The sequence below is a fragment of the Ambystoma mexicanum genome, chromosome 4q, assembly GCF_040938575.1.
Source record: "Ambystoma mexicanum isolate Mex_15411 chromosome 4q, UKY_AmexF1_1, whole genome shotgun sequence".
NCBI lineage: Eukaryota > Metazoa > Chordata > Amphibia > Caudata > Ambystomatidae > Ambystoma > Ambystoma mexicanum.
In genome coordinates this window covers 46465727-46485748 of record NC_090928.1, presented here as the reverse complement: position 1 = coordinate 46485748, position 20022 = coordinate 46465727, and the positions used below count along the sequence as shown (strand labels likewise).

Here is a 20022-nt window from a genome sequence, read left to right as displayed (position 1 = left end):
AATTTTATGATAACATAGGATTGTATGTTTAATGTAGGATTGCCAATCATGCTTGATACCAGAATGATCTCTGAGGATCCCAAAGTGTTTACTTTGTTATTGTAGCATGGTCTATGTTATTTGAATTGTAAATTTAGGCTGAACTGCCCTGGGGAATATACTTTTAATGGTCACCAGGGTGTTTCGACAATTGATTCTTTTTGTGTTTCTATCAATATATGGCCTTCAATTTGTAATTTTACTTTTTTGAACGACCTTTTTAGTGATTACCATGCAATCTTGTTAACCATTAGATGGTCAATGACTAAGACTGTTGATGTTACATTCCCTCACTTGGAGGATAATGTGGGGACCAGGGTACGTCAGAACATTCGGTGGGATAACACCAAGGGAAATGCTTTCAACCACAATAGTATATCCAGCAGTCATATTTATCAGAAGAATCCTCGACCCAGATGTTGTGGCTCACAAGGTCATTTGTGATTTTTTACAATGGGAGATGGTAGATGGTAGATGTGAAGGGGTTATCATTAGAAGATAATTGTTTATGTAAGTGTATATGGGGCCTACATAACTCAGGCTCCACATTTGTTACAAATACAGAACTGGCAATGCATTATATTGAAGTCGAGATGTGTATCGAGCCAGTCAAATTGTGATTCAGAGTCTGACTAAATATGAAAGTTAGCTTGACACATTTGCTCTAAAGCCATATTTTACAGTCTGAGGCAAACTATTTTGCAATTCCCTGGAACCCTTGTGTTAAGGATTTGACTCTGTTTATCCTTTTCTACTCAGATCTCTTCTATTTTGCGCTCTCGTCGTTACCAACTCAATAGCCAAAATACTTGCTGTTTTCTTACTTTTTCTATGGCTGAGCTGGTTTCTTTTTTAGTTTTTTTGTGTTTTATTGTTCCTCTATTCTCTTTGGACTTCCTGCTTCTCATCTGGCCCCCTTGCGCTATATCATTCTTCCATCTGTGTTCTCTGTACTCTTGCTCCTCGAGAGTTAATTACTTCTGCTCTTCAAGCTTTGCATTGGCTTTCCTTTTAAAATGGTCTCCTTTAGTTTATGTTTTTTAAATCCCTCTAATGGCTTGCCCCTCCTGATATTTATTTTTTAATTTATTTTTATACTCCATCCTGTTCACTTCGTTCTGAATCTGTTTTCCTATTAATTGTTCTTTATCCTCTATGTGCTTCATCACGTTTTCCCCTCTTGCTCCTAAGTCCTGGAATGCTCTTCCTCTCACTAGATACCATTTCTTCTTTTTCTCTTTCCAAGTCTTGCTTAAAAACATATCTTCTAACCTTTTTATCTGTTGGCTTTATGATTGTTTGCTCATGTTAACTGTTACTGTTATTATGTAGGGCATTCAGGTGTCAAGCACTATAAAAATCTAATAAGAACACAAATACAGAGGTTTCTCCTCTGACAAAGTGGAATCACTGACTTCCTTTAGGCGGGACAGGTAGGAAGCTGCAGAGCATCACTACAACTAACAGACCATACCCTCAACAGAGTGTGGTAGTCTTAGAGGTTGAGGTAGAGGGCTCCGAACATGAGGATACCACACTGGTCCTCTTCTCAATATCCTATTCCCAGTTGCTCCATGAATTTCGAGGAGACGGTGATCCCAGTTGCTTTAAGAGTGACCATAGGCTATACTTGTGTTCTGAAAATCTTATGGTGACCCAAGACTGGGGGGGGTATTCTATGCAAAGCCCTATGGACTAGGGGAGACCCAAATTAAGAGTGCCTTGCATTGTAGAACTGAGATTAAACATGCTGAACCCACAGCATCTACACTATGGGCACTTGCATGATCAGCATCCTGTGCTGACACTGCAACAAAGAACAAAGCCAGGCACAAAATACCTTCACATGGGCCTGTCCTCAAACAGGAATCCCTGCAGATGCACGCGAAGTCCATACCGGCTATGCAATTTCCAGTATATATAGCAGTGCTGGCAGTAGAAATGCCAAAGGACACAAGAAGCCACAGGAGAGCAATACTAAACACATTAAGAGATTCTATGCAGGTGGGACGGCTAATACAACTAGGCAATGAAACCAATCCAAAAGACTCATACCACATGAGACAGTTAAGACCCAATCAGAAAATAAGGTAGCCAAAGAAGGAGGCAAAGTCCTATGAAAGTAAAGTAGACTAGAACAAGACAGACAGGGCAGCAGTGGTGCTCCAGTAGTGAGCAGAGAGGCAGCGAAGGGACCGGCCCCATGCAGGAGAGCCGCAGAGGTACTATAGACACAAATACAGATGTTTTAAGAGTCCAGGGCCCACCTGGAAAGCTGGTCAAGTTGCTGATGTTGAAAAATGTGAACAAACCTAGGAGATGGAACCCCTGAAAATTCCGACTGCTTTCCAGTAAAACGGGTGTGATAATCTATTAGTGGGAGTGGCGCTGTAGACCTTAAGACTGAGAAGTGTGCAACATCCCTTAGGAATGGCACTATAACCCTGCAGCCAGAAGAAGTGGGTCAAGCACTATACTCCTGGCTGAACTACAAATGGTAATCTGGGCACTCTATACATTGTGGTAATCCTCACAATTCCCTCTTCCCATGTTGTCTCACCCTCTACTCTGATTTGCCCACAACGTCCCCTTATCCTTCCCTCCTCCCCTCCTCGTGACATTTCAGCACCTCTCCAGTTCCTCCCTCACCCTATTTCCACCTCCTCTTCAATCTCTACTCCATGTCACCTCTTCTCCACCCCCAATCACCTCCTCTCCTCCAGCCACCTCCAAACCATCCAGCCCTCTTGGCTCGACTCCAACATTATTCTTCTCTGCACCTCTGCTCTCTACCCGTTCTGCCAAACTCTGCCTAGTTTACAGTGGCTGGTCTCCAATTCCTGGAACCTTCCCTCCTCAATATCTCTCAGGTGTGCAGGATAACTGTGTTTCAAATAGAAATGGTTGATTTGTACTCACTGTCGTGGCTTTGCCCGCGTTGTGGGCTCCTCCCTTTCACTACTGAGAGAGCATGTGACGCAACCAAATCCAAAATGTTGCAGGCTCCAGATTTCGGTTTTGTTAGTTTAACTCAACCGATAACTGGGGCCGGCGACATTTTGGATTTGGTATTCACGTATGCTCCGTCAGTTCTGCAGAGTGCTGTGTGAGTCTTCAGAGTTTTTTTTTCGAATTCTGGCACTCGAGAACAGGGCCTCCTCTTCCTCCTCCTCCTGCATGTGGGGCTCTCACAGACACTGATATGGCCAGAACTGTCTTTTCCCCTCAAGGTCGCCACTGTGTAGCAGTTGCTCTGATATCCCCTTTCTGAGGAAGTGTGTTTGCATGTCTCTACACCCCTTAAAAGCAGTGGTCATCAAACTGAGGGGCGGTTCCCCCCAGGAGGTCCGAAGGTTGTCTGGGGGGCTTAGGGGGGGGACCCTTTAAAAAGATGACTGTCATATAACATACAAGCATATTTTTTACTGCTTATATTTTCTGTTAAACGCAGTCACCTTAATCCTTTAAATAGCGTGGGCCCCGTTGGGCATCCTTTGGACCCCCTACGGGGGGGGCAACCCCTAGGTGGGGGTTGGGGGAGGCACACAAACAATATTTTACTCAAGGGGGTCTGGGTATGAAAAAGTTTCAATACCATTGCCGTAAAGGGAGAGGGCCTGTTGAGGGTATTATGCGACAGGTCCCTGTAATGCACCTAGGGGGTAGACAGGATATCCTCCCCAAATCGGCCGTAGGTCCTGCATCTTTTAGCAGATGGTGGCATCAACCCCCATGGTCACCTCATTGCTTACCCTCCAAGCTAAGCAGGTCAGTCGTCACAAAGGATAGCAAGATAACTGGAGCTAGTCACTTGGACGATGCAGTAATGATGCAGATGACCCCAAGAACTTTGGGCACACAAAAGCTTAATTGATAATTTTAAACTATGTAGGGGAAAGCGAGATTGAGCATCAACTTATCCAAATCAAATGTAAAGAACACCGTGTCAGGTCAGCACCAGGTTGCTAACACTGATCAGACTGGGAAAGATAATTTGAACTGGGTACCAACATATAGCTACATTGATCTTCAATTTGCCCCTCATACGGTTATACAGGATATCAGGGTGGGCCAATGTAAAGGTTGGATAAGTCAAATTGCAGTTCCCCAATTGAATCAATGATAACAAATCTATGCTTTTAAATACATCTAACTGCCATTCATGGTACTGGATTCTGTGGCTTGGTGGAGCTGGCCATTTGAAGAAGAAAATGCTTTTTTCTTTCCCATTCTGAGATTCTAACAGGCTGTTGCCACCACTGTAACCATTAGGAATTAGGCAGATGTTTGGGGGAGTTATCACATTAAGCACAGACATGTTATGGGTCACAGTGTGGAAAAGCTTACATTTGTCTAGCCCAAGCCCTTCTGATGGAACGAATGGCGAGTGATGAGACATAGAATTAAATTGCGGAACTAGATTAGAACACACATAGAAAACAACAAGAAGGAAGGAATAGAATGTTTAGTAGTGTATGACTCCTGCATGAAAATAAGGAAAGTCACACTAATGAACATGAATTCATAATAAATTACTTCAAAATAGTGCCATGTAACTAAATGCAGATTATAAACAGGAAAAGGTTACATGTATATTTTCAACAATTTCATAGACACATTTGTCAACACATCACATGAGGAAAGGAATAGGTTTTCCACTTTAACTATCAAAATAATTCCAAACAAGCCAACTATGTGCCCAGGTATAGGGTTGTATCCTTTCTCTCGTCCTTGAAAGGGTGGGTCCCACTTTTGTAGCCCCGACTCCCTACCCCAATAGGTCTGGTGACAATGCAGATTTCCCTCAATAGCCAGGTGAATCTTACTGTCTAGGCTAGCCCTACGATAGAGTAGTCTACGGACTTTAGACTACATACTGTAAGGGTGCTGAATCAAATCTCGGACACAGAGGTGACATGTTTTGGGTGAAACATTAATTCGACATAAAAAGGGTTGGCAAATGTCATTCCATCCCCTATGCCCCTCCCCTCCCCTTCTGATCTCTCTCTCGGCACCTGTCTGCTGCCTTAAACCGAGCACTTGCCGGCTGCACTCCCATGGTCTGTTGCCTTCTATTATTTATGCATTTAATTATTTATCTGTTTTCCTTTGCTCCACACTTTCCAATTCTCCCCCATTCCATGCACTTTTCCCCTTTCTCCCTCCCATGCTCTTGCGCGTTCTCAATGTCACTGGGCCTAGTAAGATCATTGTTTTTGTTCTCCCTTGTTCCCCTCCCTTGCCTGGTCATGCACAAAAAACACTTGTGTACAAGCACGATACAAATAAAATACCATATCATAAAGCTAAGAGGAGTTTCCCTGCGTCAAAGAGTACCTATGAAGATGTCGGAATGTCAAACAAATAGTAACTTGTTGTGTCCAAAAACCCTATCAATGACCCTAACACTCTTAACCAGAATCCAATGTGAAAGAATATTATCTCAACTAAGGAAATAGTGTAGAAGGTTCTTTGCCAACAAAATAAGCAAATGTTCTTTCCAAAAAGAAACAATCTGCCTGATTCATGGAATTATTTGCGTGAAAAAAAAGCAGATTTGCACGCCATTCTGCCCGAAAATCCCCATACTTCAAATGTGGATTTTCAGGCAGAAAGGCGTGCAAATCTGCGTTTTTCGCACAAATAATTCCATGAATCAAGCTGAATGTTGTAATCCCAGGGAATGGCTCCTTTGCTCTGGATTCTGCACTCTTACACTTAACTAACTCCTTATTATGTGGTCTTCTTGAAAGCTCACAACACTCTCTCAGAATAAGGTCACATTAGCCTTTGGCTCTCATTAGTGTGCGTGTCTCCGACTCGCCACGCAGAAGTGTGCCAGCTTGGTGTACTCTCCTGACAAGCATATATATATAGCTTCTCTTATTATCTCCTTGGCTCTCAGGGTCCCAGACCCACTTATCCTAGAGATAAAGAAGCAACCATTCTAGAGGAGTTACTCCTGGAAAGTAATTTTAAAGTCGAAAAACCACAAACCCACAGCACAATCGGGCAATAGTCTTGATTGGGTAATTTCCAGAAATCTCAACGTGATTATTAAAGACCTTGCATATGGTCAGACCACTGTGTTATAAATTCTATTATGTTAGTAGATACTTTTGAAAAACCATCTACCCCCAGCAAGGTGGGGTATAATCGGAGCTTCACAAACATAACACGCCCTTACTTACAGGACTGTCTCATTGATGTTATGTCTAATACAGCAGACACAGATTCACCTGAATTTATTGTGGAGTTCTACAATAAGATAGTTTCCAAAATGTGGGATAAAGTTGCCCCTATCAGGAGGAAATTGATGAGGGGTACTTTTAATCATAAAAAGTGGATTTCTATAAAGCTCTCCGTCTTAAAGAAACAGAAGAGGAGCTTGGAACAAATCTGGGCTAAACTCCCTACCGCCACTAATAAGGCTAATTGGAAGATTATAAGATTATAGAGCGCAAATTTAAAGATAAAATAATGTGCTAAGAAAAATGTCTTCAATGAAGAAATATTTGGGGAGAAAAAGGACTGTAAAAAACGTTTTGAAATCTTGAAGTCTAGAAAATCCTAAAGTTTTAACTCCCCCAATCTGCCCGTCTGACTAGGACTGTGCAGAAGTTCAACAAGCCTTCTCTGATAAGCTCAAGGCCGCCCATGACAAAAATTGACATGACCTACGGTTTATCTTAAGCTCGGAAGATAGCTGCCTGCAGCCGCCTGAAAATAGAGAAGGACAACCTACATTTTTGTTTTTGTTTAAAAATGTCACTCATCCTGAGATGGAAAGTATATTTTTTTCCATGCACCATACCTCATGCTGGGAGATCATCATCTCTTGTTAATGCCTCTTTTGACTTTGGCTCCGTTCCAGAAGCCATTAAAGTAGTTACTATTACCCCACTAGTGAAGAAAACAGGCTTAGACCATAAGGTCGCTAAAAATCTTAGGCCAATTAACAACTACAACTTTTTGTTTTGTTGAAAGTTCTAGATAAAGTTGCCACTCTCCAATTACAAGCCCACTTATAATCCTTCCTCCCTACTCCGTGCTATGTGAGGCTTTAGAGCCTCACATAGCACGGAGACTGCGTTGATTGAGTTGCAAACTAATATGGCTGAGTTGGTGGACCAGGGGAAGTTGGGTCTCCTGGTCCTCCTCGACCTATCTGCAGCATGTGACTTGCTGGACCACAAGTGTCTGATCCATTCCCTTTCGGAGTTGGGAAATTGTGCTCACCAATACACCAGTTGGATTAGATTGTTTCTTGCGTATAGACAATCTTCGATTAGTTAGCAGAGTGCCTCCTCCAGATCCACCCCCATTACTTGTGGTGTCCCACAGGGAGCCATCATTTCACCCACTCTTTTCAACTTATATGTCAGACCTCTGTGACCTGCTAGAGACCCTTGGGTTCTCTTTTACCAACTATGCAGATGACACCCAACTGATCTTGGATATCAGCAGGGACTATAACACTGACACAATGAACCTGAATTCCATCGAACAATGAATGACCAAGAACTGGCTTTGTCTGAATGGTTCAAAAACCAAACCCATGCTTTTCGGCAGCTCCATGTTAAGATCTAAACTTGGGTGAGAATACTCACGCTTCAGAATTAAGGATTGCCTCACCCCTGCAGTGGACAAAGTCGAGAGTTAGGGGGTCTTCTTTGATGCCTCACTTAGCACTGAAAGTCAAACCAACCATGTCTCCAAAAACTGCCATTATTACCTAAAACCTCTGAGCCCTTCATTTCCGAAGTCATCTGTGCATCAATTTCTCAGGCCACCATCTTCTCACGTGTGGATTACTGCAATGCCCTACTGGTGCAGGATAATAAAAAATGTATGCAACAACTACAGATTCTCCAGAATGACTCTCTGTGCATTATTAGAGGCGTTCAGGTAATTACTACACTGGCTTCCCCCATCTCTGCTCGGATCAATTTCAAGACAGCTCTGTTAGTTCACAAAAGTCTTTCTGGGAAAGCACCAGTTTACCTGAGAGCACGTATCTCACTGTATGTACCTAGTCGAGCCCTCCGTTCAGCAAACCTCATTTAGTCTCGGGAGGATAGCTCAGCGGCAATGTGCTTGCCTTGGAAGCAAGACGACATGGAGCAACACAGGTTTGATCCGCGGGTCCACGCTTAGAAACATCTGGGTATTAAGCTTGCTATAAATAACCTATCAAATCGTATTATATCATACACTTCCAAATTTAAAAGGATTGAGGGCCTTAGAAGCGCTTTTCCGATACCGGAAGCCCAGTTCTGGAACTTTAGGCGTTTTCGCTTAGCCCTGAAAACTAGACTCTTTTCATAGGTTCTCTGATAGATGAACTTCTCTGCTCTTCTCTCTGTCTTTCGATCTCCTAGCTCCTAAATCCCTATGATAATGCCCCGGCTCCCGTCCCGTTGTATTTGTGTTTTTGTGTGCCCAGATGCCTGAGGGTTAACAATGTGTTACAAATAAATAAATACAATTATCCTCTGGTTCTCATGGGTGTGGTTGCCCGACGCAGTCTTGAATCATAACAACTTGGTTTACTCTCCAGCCAATCATAGAATTCTATCTCTCTTGTGCTGAGGTCCCAGACCCTCTTCATTTTCATGCTTTCATATTGGTGTGGGTCCCAGACTCGCAATGCTGCAACAGCACTATTTGGTTTACACTCCTGCCAAGTAAATATGCCCTTTTTAAATGTCTTGACACTCTCTAGGGTCCCAGACCCATTTGTTCTCCGCTTCTAATGCAGGTGTGCATACCAGACTCTCTCATATTGCTTTCAGAGTACCAGACTCTACTCAAATGCTTTCCATACTTCTCCCCCGTCTTCCCCAGAGTTCCAGCCGTTCTCTGTATGCCCACGTACCTTTTCAATTGGTTTGCATCTCCTGGGGAATGGGGCTTTTCTGCGAGGCTCTGGCAGCAAATGGAGACTTGGTTTCGCTGTTCATTGTTTCGCTGCCTTTGGTTCCCTCTTCGGTTTCCTTCTCGGAGCGGCTCTGCTCTGTGTTGCAACTCTCCGGTTCGGGGAACGGCCAGAGGTTGATTTGGGTACTTGCACTCACCACCAGGGGCGTACTGCCATTGTCCATGCATAGCGTCTCCCCCTGTTCTACCGGGGTTGACGGTGTGGTTTTTGCAGCTGCTAGCTGCCCTCAACTTTCCTCTTCGGAGGGTAGCTTTCTCCCTGTGTCCCAGCTGACAGGGATTTGAACTACCGCACTTCCCGGTTGGGTTGATCGGGACCAATTAAATATTGTAGAAGACTAGATCATTCACTCCGGTTCTCTGGAGAGATCTGCATCCTCCTGGACATCATCTTCTTCACAGTGCTTGAGTAATCCTTATGTGGAAAGCGAATAGTGTCCCTCGGTATTCTAGTCTGGTCCAAGGTATTAAGCTGAATGACAGTACAACAAAGGATGCTGGCCCTATCTCAAGATAGGAAAGAAGGGTTGGTGTTATGTAAAGGGGAGAGGGGTTTGAGATAAAGCAGGATTATAGCACATTCTCTGCGAACGGTTGTCCCTGATCCCATACAGGGCTTCATCTCCCATGTGATCCTTCCCCTGCTCATCACGCCCAGGTGGACTATTGTACTGTGGACGCACCACTCTAGGCCCATGGGCAGGGTCTCCTCCGTAGGTAAGAAGGGACGACATCCACAGAGTTGTCACAGTACCTATCTAACTATCCCAGGGACTTCCTACGTGGGCTAGCAGGGTAGTCTGATTGCCTTGGCATTCTCCCTCCAGTTCACCTTCTCTTAACCGTTTCCTCATTCTCACTGGTCTCCTCTCTATCCATACTCCATCTCGTAGTAATCTCTCCTTTTGCTCCTCCTGTCTCTACTCTGGAGCTTCCTCCTGACCTTACCCTCTTCCCCCCGTATCTCTTAATGCAACACAATAATTCTGCCTCTCCTCGCTTGCTCCTCAGTTCCCTCATTCTCCTGCCTCCAGTCTCCTCCTGTCATGATTCCTGCCCCTCATGTCCCCAGCCCTCCAAGATGTCAGGCTGGAGCCAGGCCACGATCACCTACATGGCCCTCACAGGCCTCTCCATCCCTCCAAATATCCACTTGGAGTCAGACTTGGCGCTTGTGGCACCAGACTCACTCACTCCCATAGGATAACATTGGGGATTGGACTTGCAGTGCATTGATGGGGACAAGATGGATGCCCCCTCATATTTCGGTTCCCAGAACTGCATGTGCAGTCTAGTCTTTTGGGTGTGGTTCAGCCCAGAGACACATGGTATATCTAGAGAGTATTTAAGCCACGCCCAGCCTGAGAAACATGTTTTGCGTTTTCTGCACCTGCAGCGTGACCCTCACTGTGTTCAGATCGGTCTCCAGTAGGCCTGCAACTTTCTTCTGCGCTCAGCTCCTGCAAGAACACCGTTAGGAACAGCCTTACCTTGCAGCACTTCTGCCCATCATTCATCGCTCCTTCTGTTCTTCGGCGGTGTCATTCCCATCCCGGCACGCTGCTAAAGAAAAGGGAAACGAACAGAAAAAAGTCATTAGTAAGCATTCTGCAAATCTTCGCTTATTTTTAAATACTGTTCGAGCTTCAAACGCTTACCTGAATCCCAGCCGCTCTGGGGGAACTCTGTCTCTGGAACTTTTCATCCATCTGCAAGAGGGAAAAGACACTCCAGGTTAGTGTGGAAACATCTAGAGGCTGCGCTGAAAGCAGGACGGAGAGCACACTATCCAAGAAAACAGCTGTGGATGAAAGGGAAGGGTTGGACCCGGGGGAAGAAGGCGTTCAAGCACACAGACAATAGGGAGTTAAACTCTACCAATCCTGTGTTTCAGGCCCAGTCTCCAGTCGAATAGCCTCCAGGGAAGGGTTTGAGGTCATAAAATGTCAGAACAGGCTGAGGGACGTCCCCGTGGATACCAGGTGAGCGTTACAAAACGCAAAGCCTCACATAAAAATCCACCTGGGCGTCATGGAAAAGTCAGAAACCGACCAGTTAGCCCACATGTTGGGGCAGCTACGTTCTGAAGTACATGCAGCCAGGCAGGAGACCAACACCCTGAGGAGAGAGCTGATAGTAGCCAAAGAACGCACTGATGATTTAAGCCGGCAACTTCTCCAGTCACGAGCAGGGCATGCACCATTGCCGGGAAGCGTGCCCTCGATGCCAGCGCCATCATCCAATCCCGTTCAGATAACCCTTCCTGGGGCAGTTCCCTTGGCCCCGCCCGAACGATTTACGGGGGATCCCAAGAGGTTTGCAACATTCATGAACCAGTGCCGCCTGCAGTTCCTTTGTAGGCCACGGGCCTTTCCGAATGACCAATCACGGGTCGCTTTTGTGCTATCCTACCTGAGTGGTAGTGCCGCGGACTGGTCTGTACCCTTTGTGGCCCAAGACGATCCTTTGCTGCATGACTTCAGGGGCTTTCAGCAGGAGATGGAAAAGCTGTTCGCCCGTCGTACTCATGGGCAGGCATTAGACAACAAACTTCTGTCCCTACGCCAAGGGAATCAAGACCTATTAACATACATAGCCACGTTCAATAGACTCGTAGTTGAAGCAGAATGGCCAGTGGAGAAGAGAACCACGTTATTTCATCAGGGATTGCGGGGGGAGCTCAAGGATGTTCTCGCACAAGTAGTGAACCCCCCGAAAGACAGATCTAACCAGACCAGACCCTCGCCCTAAGTATGTGCGTTGAAAGGACAATACTGCCCGAACAACGGAAGTTTCAGGAGAACCAATGCATATTGGGGGGGGTCAGATCCCCCTGGACTAAGGCGGAAAGGGATAAAAGGAGACAGCAGCAGTTATGTCTGTAATGTGGAAGGTCAGGTCATTTCCTTAAAGAGTGCCCTGTGAAGCCACCGAGGAGGACGGTAGGGTACACGGATGTCAGGCTGAGATCCTGGTGTCTGCAGAAGCTGCTGAGCCCCCGACAATCCACCCAAAATGTGGCACTCTGAGCTGATACTATAAACTGCTCAGTTTACCTCACTTCCAGGGGAAAGGGGGAAGGGACAAATTAACAAACACCAGGCTGGAAGCTAAGGCAAGCTGGTTCTTCACCTGTAGTAAAACAAACATATAATACACCTTGTTATTCATGGGGTACTATACTAACCTTAAGTATCAATATCCTTTACCAAATAAAGTAAAAACCATACCTGGAACTTCTCTACAAAATGCCCAGAGAAGTGATAAGCTGACTAGACTTCCTTACTAGTTGACTTGAATCTCAACGATCATTCAGCCTTCTTAGTAGGTCCATGAATGTGAAATTAACTTTGCAGGTAATCTTCTTTAAACTCAAGAAGCTTGAACAAAGTCTTAAGTTCATTAAAAGTAAATGGAAGTTCTAGTGTTTCTGGAAAGTATTTATATTTCTTCTTTTTTTATTTTAGAGAGTGTTTTTACTTAAATAAACAGTTCTTGAAACTTGCGTCAAAAATCTCACGTGGAAATCTCTTGAACTCGCATAGGGATCCAAACTGAGTGAAGATCGTTGAAGCACTGAAGATTAAACCGCAGGAAAAACCACACGCGCTTATCCAAGGAGCGAGTAAACTCACACGCGCTAAAATCGAACCGCGAGAGAAAAAACCACACGCGATTAAACGAAAACACGCACACGCGCTGAAGTTCAACCGCGGGAAATATCCACATGCGCTTAGTCCAAGATGCGAGCACACGCACACGCGCTGATGACAAACCGCGGGTAAAAATCCACACGCGCTTAGTCCAAGATGCGATCACACGCACACGCGCTGAAGTTCAACCGCGCGAAATATCCACACGCGCTTAGTCCAAGATGCGATCACACGCGCTAAAGTCGAAACAGCGGGAAAAATCCACACGCGCTTAATACAAAAAGCACACGCGCGGAAATCCAACCGCGGGTAGAAAAAACACACGCACAATAGTATCACGCGACACCAAAGAGCTCGCGCAAGATACTCAAGCGAAGACTCTCACGCGCAGGCTTCTGTTAACGGAAAAACCACGCGCTTGATGGAAAAAGTAGCGTAGCAAAGCCAAACATACGAACGCAATATAGTTCTTAGTAAATATTTTTCATATGAACTTGAAAATCAGATTAAATCTTCTACTATGAAAGAGTCTTGAATTTTAAAAGGACTTATCTTGTGAAGAGTCTTTGAAACTTTTTTCTTTTTGGATAACTCGAAAACTTCTTACTCCTGTTCAGTGCCAAAATGAATCTCCGCAAGATTCCTGTTTGCTTTTCCAAATAAGCCGCTCGACCGCTTGAAACTTGAAACCCCTGAACAAGTTAAGCAGGAGCAGCTTAATACACGACCTCTCAGCTGGGCAAAGACGATGAAAGGCAGTTTAGAATGTTCACTGTCTTCCCTATAAACAATCACCAGCCAATCAGAACTTAGACTGAGGACCTCCATCTTCGCTTGGGGCATTCTCCATAGACTGCAATGAATGTTAAGGGCAAAATTGGCTGTTTTAAAATTAAACTCATAACAACTTCCAAAAACCTTTCTATACTAATTTTCCCCAGACCTAATGTAATTCAGAATATGTCACTGTATCCTAACAGTACCTGACAACGGACAAGGAAGATACCATCAAGGAATCGGAAAACTCCCCAGCCCGGCAAGTGTAGGGGTCCACTTGTCGAGTGAAGAAAGTGACCTACAGACCTCCCATTTTGCACCATCTGTGGTCTTGATCAATCACCAACAACCATCTCGGATGCACGCAGTAAGAGCGTACATAGACAGTGGAGCCGTTGGGAATTACATCGACCAGGATCTTGCGGCAAAGATGGGGCTTCCGTTACGCCCTAAATCAACCGCCGAGACTGTTACCACTGTCGACGGCACAGAAATAGCTTCTGGTCCAGTATCCCAATGCACTGCAGTTTTAACCCTTCTGTGCTAGGATGGACACCAAGAATCTATCATTTTCAACCTCATTAAAGCACCCCAGCTCCGGTTGATTTTGGGAATGCCATGGTTGATAGCTCACAAACCTCGAATCGATTGGCAAACAAAAGAATTGGCCTTTCCCGAGACTTGCACGCACACATGTTATCGCCAAGAGAAACAACCAATAGACACCAGAACCTCCACGCTTGCGATTGTGGCAATCGGCACCCTTCCAAGTGAATACCAGGACTTTCAAGATGTCTTTCAGAAAGAACAGGCTAATACCCTGCCACTGCATAGACCATACGATTGCCAAATCGACCTGATACCCGGTGTACAAATCCCTTGTGGGCGAATTTACGCACTCACGGAACCAGAAAACCAGCACCTGAAAGCCTATCTTGACCAATACCTGGCCAACGGGTTCATCCGTCCCTCAAAGTCTCCAGCAGCCAGTCCTCTATTCTTCATACCAAAAAAGGAGAGGGACTTGAGAACCTGCATCGACTATCGTACACTGAACCAGATTACCGTAAAAAAACGCTACCCCCTGCCACTGATCCCTGAATTTCTTGATCAAGTCAAAGATGCCCAAATCTACACAAAATTAGACCTGAGGGGGGCATATCACCTTGTTCGTGTAAAACAGGGGGACGAATGGAAAACCGCTTTTTGCACCAAATACATCTTGTACGAATATCAAGTAATGCCCTTTTGCCTTTGCAACGCGCCTGCTGCATTTCAATACTTCATGAACGATGTCCTACGGGAATTGATTGATGTCTGTGCTCTAGTGTACATCGAGGATATCCTAGTATATTCTGCATCAAAGCAGGACCACGTTAAACACGTCTGATCCGTATTGGAGAAACTCCATCAACACCAGCTCTACGTCAAGCTTGAAAAGTGCTCATTTCAGGTCTCCGAGGTGGAATTCCTGGGCTTTATTCTCAGTCCGAATGGAATCCGAATGGATGTACATAAGGTAGATGCTATCCTGAACTGGCCATCCCCAAATTCATTCAAGGGGGTTCAAAGTATGCCTGGTTTTGCAAACTTCTACCGCCGGTTCATCCCAAGATTTTCACAAATCGTGCATCCCATCATGTCATTACTAAGGAAAAGCAACAAAAAGTTCCAGTGGACAACAGAAGCCGAGGAGGCTTTCCAGGAACTCAAAGCAAGATTCACATCTGCCCCAATCTTACGCCACCCTCGCCCTGATCTCCCATACCTGGTGGAAACGGACGCCTCAAGCATGGCTATGGGAGCCGTCCTCTCACAAAAGGACCCCGAAACGGGCCAGTTACACCCCGTTGCCTTCTGGTCGCGTAAATTCACACCCCCTGAACTCAATTACGCTATCACAGACAAAGAACTCCTGGCCATTAAGTCAGCCTTTAAGGCATGGCGGCACTACCTCATGGGCGCCAGACACACAATAACTGACCACCGGAACCCCCAGTACCTAAAAATGTCAAAGGCCCAATCCTCACGATAACTACGTTGGGCTCTTTCTTTTGCTGAATATGACTACGTGATTACATTTTGACCAAGGATGAAAAACGGGAAGGCCAATGCCCTTTCCCGTATGGGGGTAGAAGAGCCAGGGTATCAGACCCCTGACCCAATAGCACTCATCCCGAGTGACAAGCTCCTAGGAATCACAGCAACCATAACTCAAAGAATTACATGAAGAAATCCAAAACCTGATGAGTCCGGAGCAATTACAAGCGTGGAGTGTGCAAGGAGAACATTACATGATAAAAGATCAGTTGCCCTACTTCAGGAATCGTTTATTCTTACCAAACCAATAACTACGAGAACAAGTCATGTCCGGTTATCATGATTTCTTGATCGAGGGCCACCCCGGAATCGCTAAAACCCTAGCCAAGGTAAAACGAAATTATTGGTGGCCCACGTGGCGTAAAAACATTATCCAATTCATCCTATCTTGGGAGTGTGTGCTCAAAACAAGTCATTTTCAAAAATGGCACATTTCATTCCTCTTAAGGGCTCCCAAACGCTTCCACTCTGGCAAAGGTATTTCTTGAAGGCATCGTATGGCTCCATGGGTTTCCTTCAGTTTTGGTCTCAGACCGAGGTACCCAGTTTGTTTCTAACTTCTGGAGAAAATGCTGCTCTATGGCCCAGATCGACATCCGGCTGTCCACCAGTCACCATCCCCAAACGGATGGTCAAACTGAGAGGACAAATCAGACGCTCGAGCAGTATCTGCGTTGCATGTTACACCAAGCTGAAGGAAGCTGGTTCGACCTATTATGGATAGCTGAATATGCTTATAACAATTCCCTACACACCAGCACTGGGCAGACATCCTTTTATACCATGTATGGCAGGCACCCACGTACTCCTGAGTTGGACGTTCCGACAACCCTGGAAATGCCAGCAGTCAAAACCTTGCACATGACCATTTCACAAACCTTTAAAAGGGCAGCTGAACACCTACTTCAAGCTAAGAATCGCCAAAAGAAGTTTCCTGATCAACACTGAGCAAAGGCCCGCCAACTACCAAGTGGGAGACAAATTCTGGCTGGCGTCTAAACACGTGTCCATTAAAGGAACCCAAACTTTCCGTCCAAGATACCTGGGTCCATTCACCGTCACCTCCGTGATAAATCCTGTGGCGGTCAGACTAGCTTTGCCGTCAAACATGCAGATTCATCCTGTGTTCCACGTGTCTCTCCTTATTGTACTACTTAGTAGACTGGAAGGGGTATGGTCCACAAGACAGGACATGGGAGCCTTGTGAGTACATCCATGCACCTCGCTTGCTTAGACTATTTCATCAAAACCATCCAACCAAACCAGGACCAGACAGAAGAGCCACCTTGAGAGGGGCCCTGGGGGGTGGGGGGGTGGAGTGCTGTCATGATTCCTGCCACTCATGTCCCCAGGCCTCCAAGATGTTAGGCTGGAGCCAGGCCACGATCACCTACATGGCCCTCAAGGGCCTCTCCATCCCTCCAAAGACCCACTTGGAGACAGACTTGGCGCTTGTGGCACCAGACTCACTCACTCCCCTAGGATAACATTGGGGATTGGACTTGCAGTGCATTGATGGGGACAAGATGGATGCCCCCACATATTTTGGTTCCCAGATCTGCATGTGCAGTCTAGTCTTTTGGGTGTGGTTCAGCCCATAGACACCTGGGATACCCAGAGAATATTTAAGCCACGCCCAGGCTGAGAAACATGCTTTGCGTTTTCTGCACCTGCAGCGTGACACTCACTGTGTTCGGATCGGTCTCCTTTAGGCCTGCATCTTTCTTCTGCGCTCAGTTCCTGCATGAACAAGAACGCCGTTAGGAACAGCCTTACCTTGCAGTACTTCTGCCCAACATTCATCGCTCCTTTCCTGTGGGCATCTTCGGCGGCGTCATTCCCATCCCGGCACGCCGCTTCCTAAAGAAAAGGGAAAAGAACAGAAAAAAGGCATTAGTAAGCATTCTGCAAATCTTCACTTATTTTTAAATACTGTTCGAACTTCAAACACTTACCTGAATCCCAGCCGCTCTGGGGGAACTATGGCTCCAGAACTTCTCATCCATCTGCAAGAAGGAAAAGACACTCCAGGTTAGCGTGGAAACATCTAGAGGTGCCGCATACCACACTTACTCGCAGCATTTGTTCTTCATAACCAGTATCCACGCTGAAAACGTTGCGGCACCTAAAAGACACAGAAAAAGAACTCAGTTCAATACAAATACGAAAGGGGTGAATCGCACATTGTGCTCTCACTCGCCTTCAGCGCTACTCGTATCAGCAGCACGCCGCCATCCCCGGACGCCGGCCATCATCTAAGGAAGGAAAGGAATGAAGTTAGAGAACTGTTCAAAAGACTCATTATACTTACCGGTATGATTCTTGCCAGAGAAGTAACTAGGCAGCAACGAGCCTGCATCAATCAACGCGCCCCTGCGCTGAAAGCAGGACAGAGAGCACACTATCCAAGAAAACAAGGTGAGGTGTGGATCAAAGGGAAGGTTGGACACCGGGGAAGAAGGGGTTCAAGCACACAGAGACAATAGAGAGTTAAACTCTATCAATCCTGTGTTTCAGTCCCAGTCTCCAGTCGAATAGCCCCCAGGGAAGGGTTCGAGGTCATAAGAGGTCAGAACAGGCTGAGGGACGTCCCCGTGGATACCAGGTGAGCGTTACACCTCCATACTCCTGTCTTTAGCTCCTGTCCAATTTCTCCTCACTCCTAATTCTCTCAAACCTATCCTGTTTTCACTACAACATTATCTTCAGTAACACCCTCAATCACCCCAAGCATAAATATTGAATCCTTTTCTTCATTCCAACAATTTACCTTCACTCTCTCCAAACACACCAAAATCCTCCTCCAAGTCCTCCTTCATCTGCTGCACATTTCTCTGGTATCTTGGTCTTTCTCCAACGTCACCCAAATACCTTTTACTGACAAGTGATTCTGCTGGCTTTTCATAGCCCTCCTCTTGTCTATAAGATTCCCTCTACTAGCATTGGATGATTGAGTCAGCTGCTTTCGCAAGCCAATCTTAAACTCAGCTAATCCCATTTGCTCCCTTTGTGGGCTTACGTTTCCTCTGCAAGTCTTTATAAGGGCCCTTAGCCCAGCTCCATTTTCAGCTACCATTTCCTTCACTCTTGCTATGAGGTCGCCTGCATCATTTGCTGTTCGTTTCTCTCCTGGCTCAAGTCTGTCATTAACATTTTGGGCAGTGTTCTGTGGTCTACACTAGTACTGTGCTGCTCCAGTCCCGCCGCTGTTGCTCACCATCTCCCATGTATCATGCCTGGGCAGTTTGGAGCATATGTACCCCAGAGGAGGTTTGACTCTGGTGCTGCCATGATATGTTGCCTACCTCATGTTGCGAGAGGTCCCACAGACACCTTGACAAGGTCATACCCATGACTCTTGATACTATCATCCATCAAAGTTATAATAACTTAGACATATCTTTGATGGATGATATAGGTATTCCAAATATACATTATTGTATGGGGAGTGACAAAGAACTGTAAAAGTCCCATAAAAAAACAAGCAAAGGTTTCTATTCAATAGTACACAGTTAAATAGTCCAAACTCAATTTAATACTCACACTGACCTACTCATCCATACATTAGGGATCATCAGTGCAGTATAGTCCCGACAGCCCTGTGGTTGACAGGGCTGTCAGGACTATACTGCACTGATGATCCCTAATAAGGGTGAAACCAGGTATGTAGTTGTCCTGGCAGCCTTTCAAATGTCTGTCTTGGGTTGATTAAGGTATGTATAAAGTAGCACTGCCCTCTTAGGCAAAGACAATTTCCTAGAGAAAAAGGTTTGCATTTGAGCTAATTTGCATACCCACAATGCCTTGCTGTTGTGGCTCAGAACTGTGGGTGAACTTCCAGCGATGGCAACTAGGTGGCGTTGTAGAATGTGTTACTTGGCTCATATGGACTTTACTATTTTCACAGTAGTGGCTGTGTAGTTATGGTTAAGTTGCCGTTTCCATAGGAAGAGCACTTTTTGGGCGGTTTATAACTTCGTTTCCCCTGAACAAATCTTTGCAAAAAAAGTATATGGGCCACTCTCAATTTTTTTGCAAAGTTTGGTGAGGATTCGTCCAGAGGGGGGAAGTTATGGGGGGGGGGGCAAAACATCTTTTTTTCCCATAGACAGAATGGGGGCGGGGAGGAACTTTGCGCATGGCTACAGGGCAAACCGCTGGATGGATTTTCACCAAAGCGTGCTTTTGTAAATTTGATAACAATCCGTGCAGTACTTTTCTTTAAAATGACCAAAAAGTAGGTCTAAAAAAAATGAGTGATATCTCTGTCCTCTCCGTAGTCACACTTCCCTGTTCGCTCAGCGGACAAGATACCGATTGGCTAAGGGGCTGGCGTCATGACCGCGGACACGCAACGTCTCTGCGGATTGGCTGCAGTGAGCCGTGTTCTGCGTCAGATTATTTGGATGCGCCCGACATCTTGGATCCGCCGACAGCGCCGCGGCGACCAGCAGCAAAATGCTATTTCGAAAACTGTTTTGCTGTGTCAGAGTGCTTGGGGAGGTTCGATGAG

General features: G+C 45.7%; 1 protein-coding gene across 2 annotated transcripts in view; it reads right to left on the bottom strand.

The window, feature by feature from the left end:
• Positions 1–20022, bottom strand: part of ABCB10 (ATP binding cassette subfamily B member 10) — a 550176-nt gene that overhangs the window by 313243 nt on the left and 216911 nt on the right. The window lies entirely within an intron of this gene.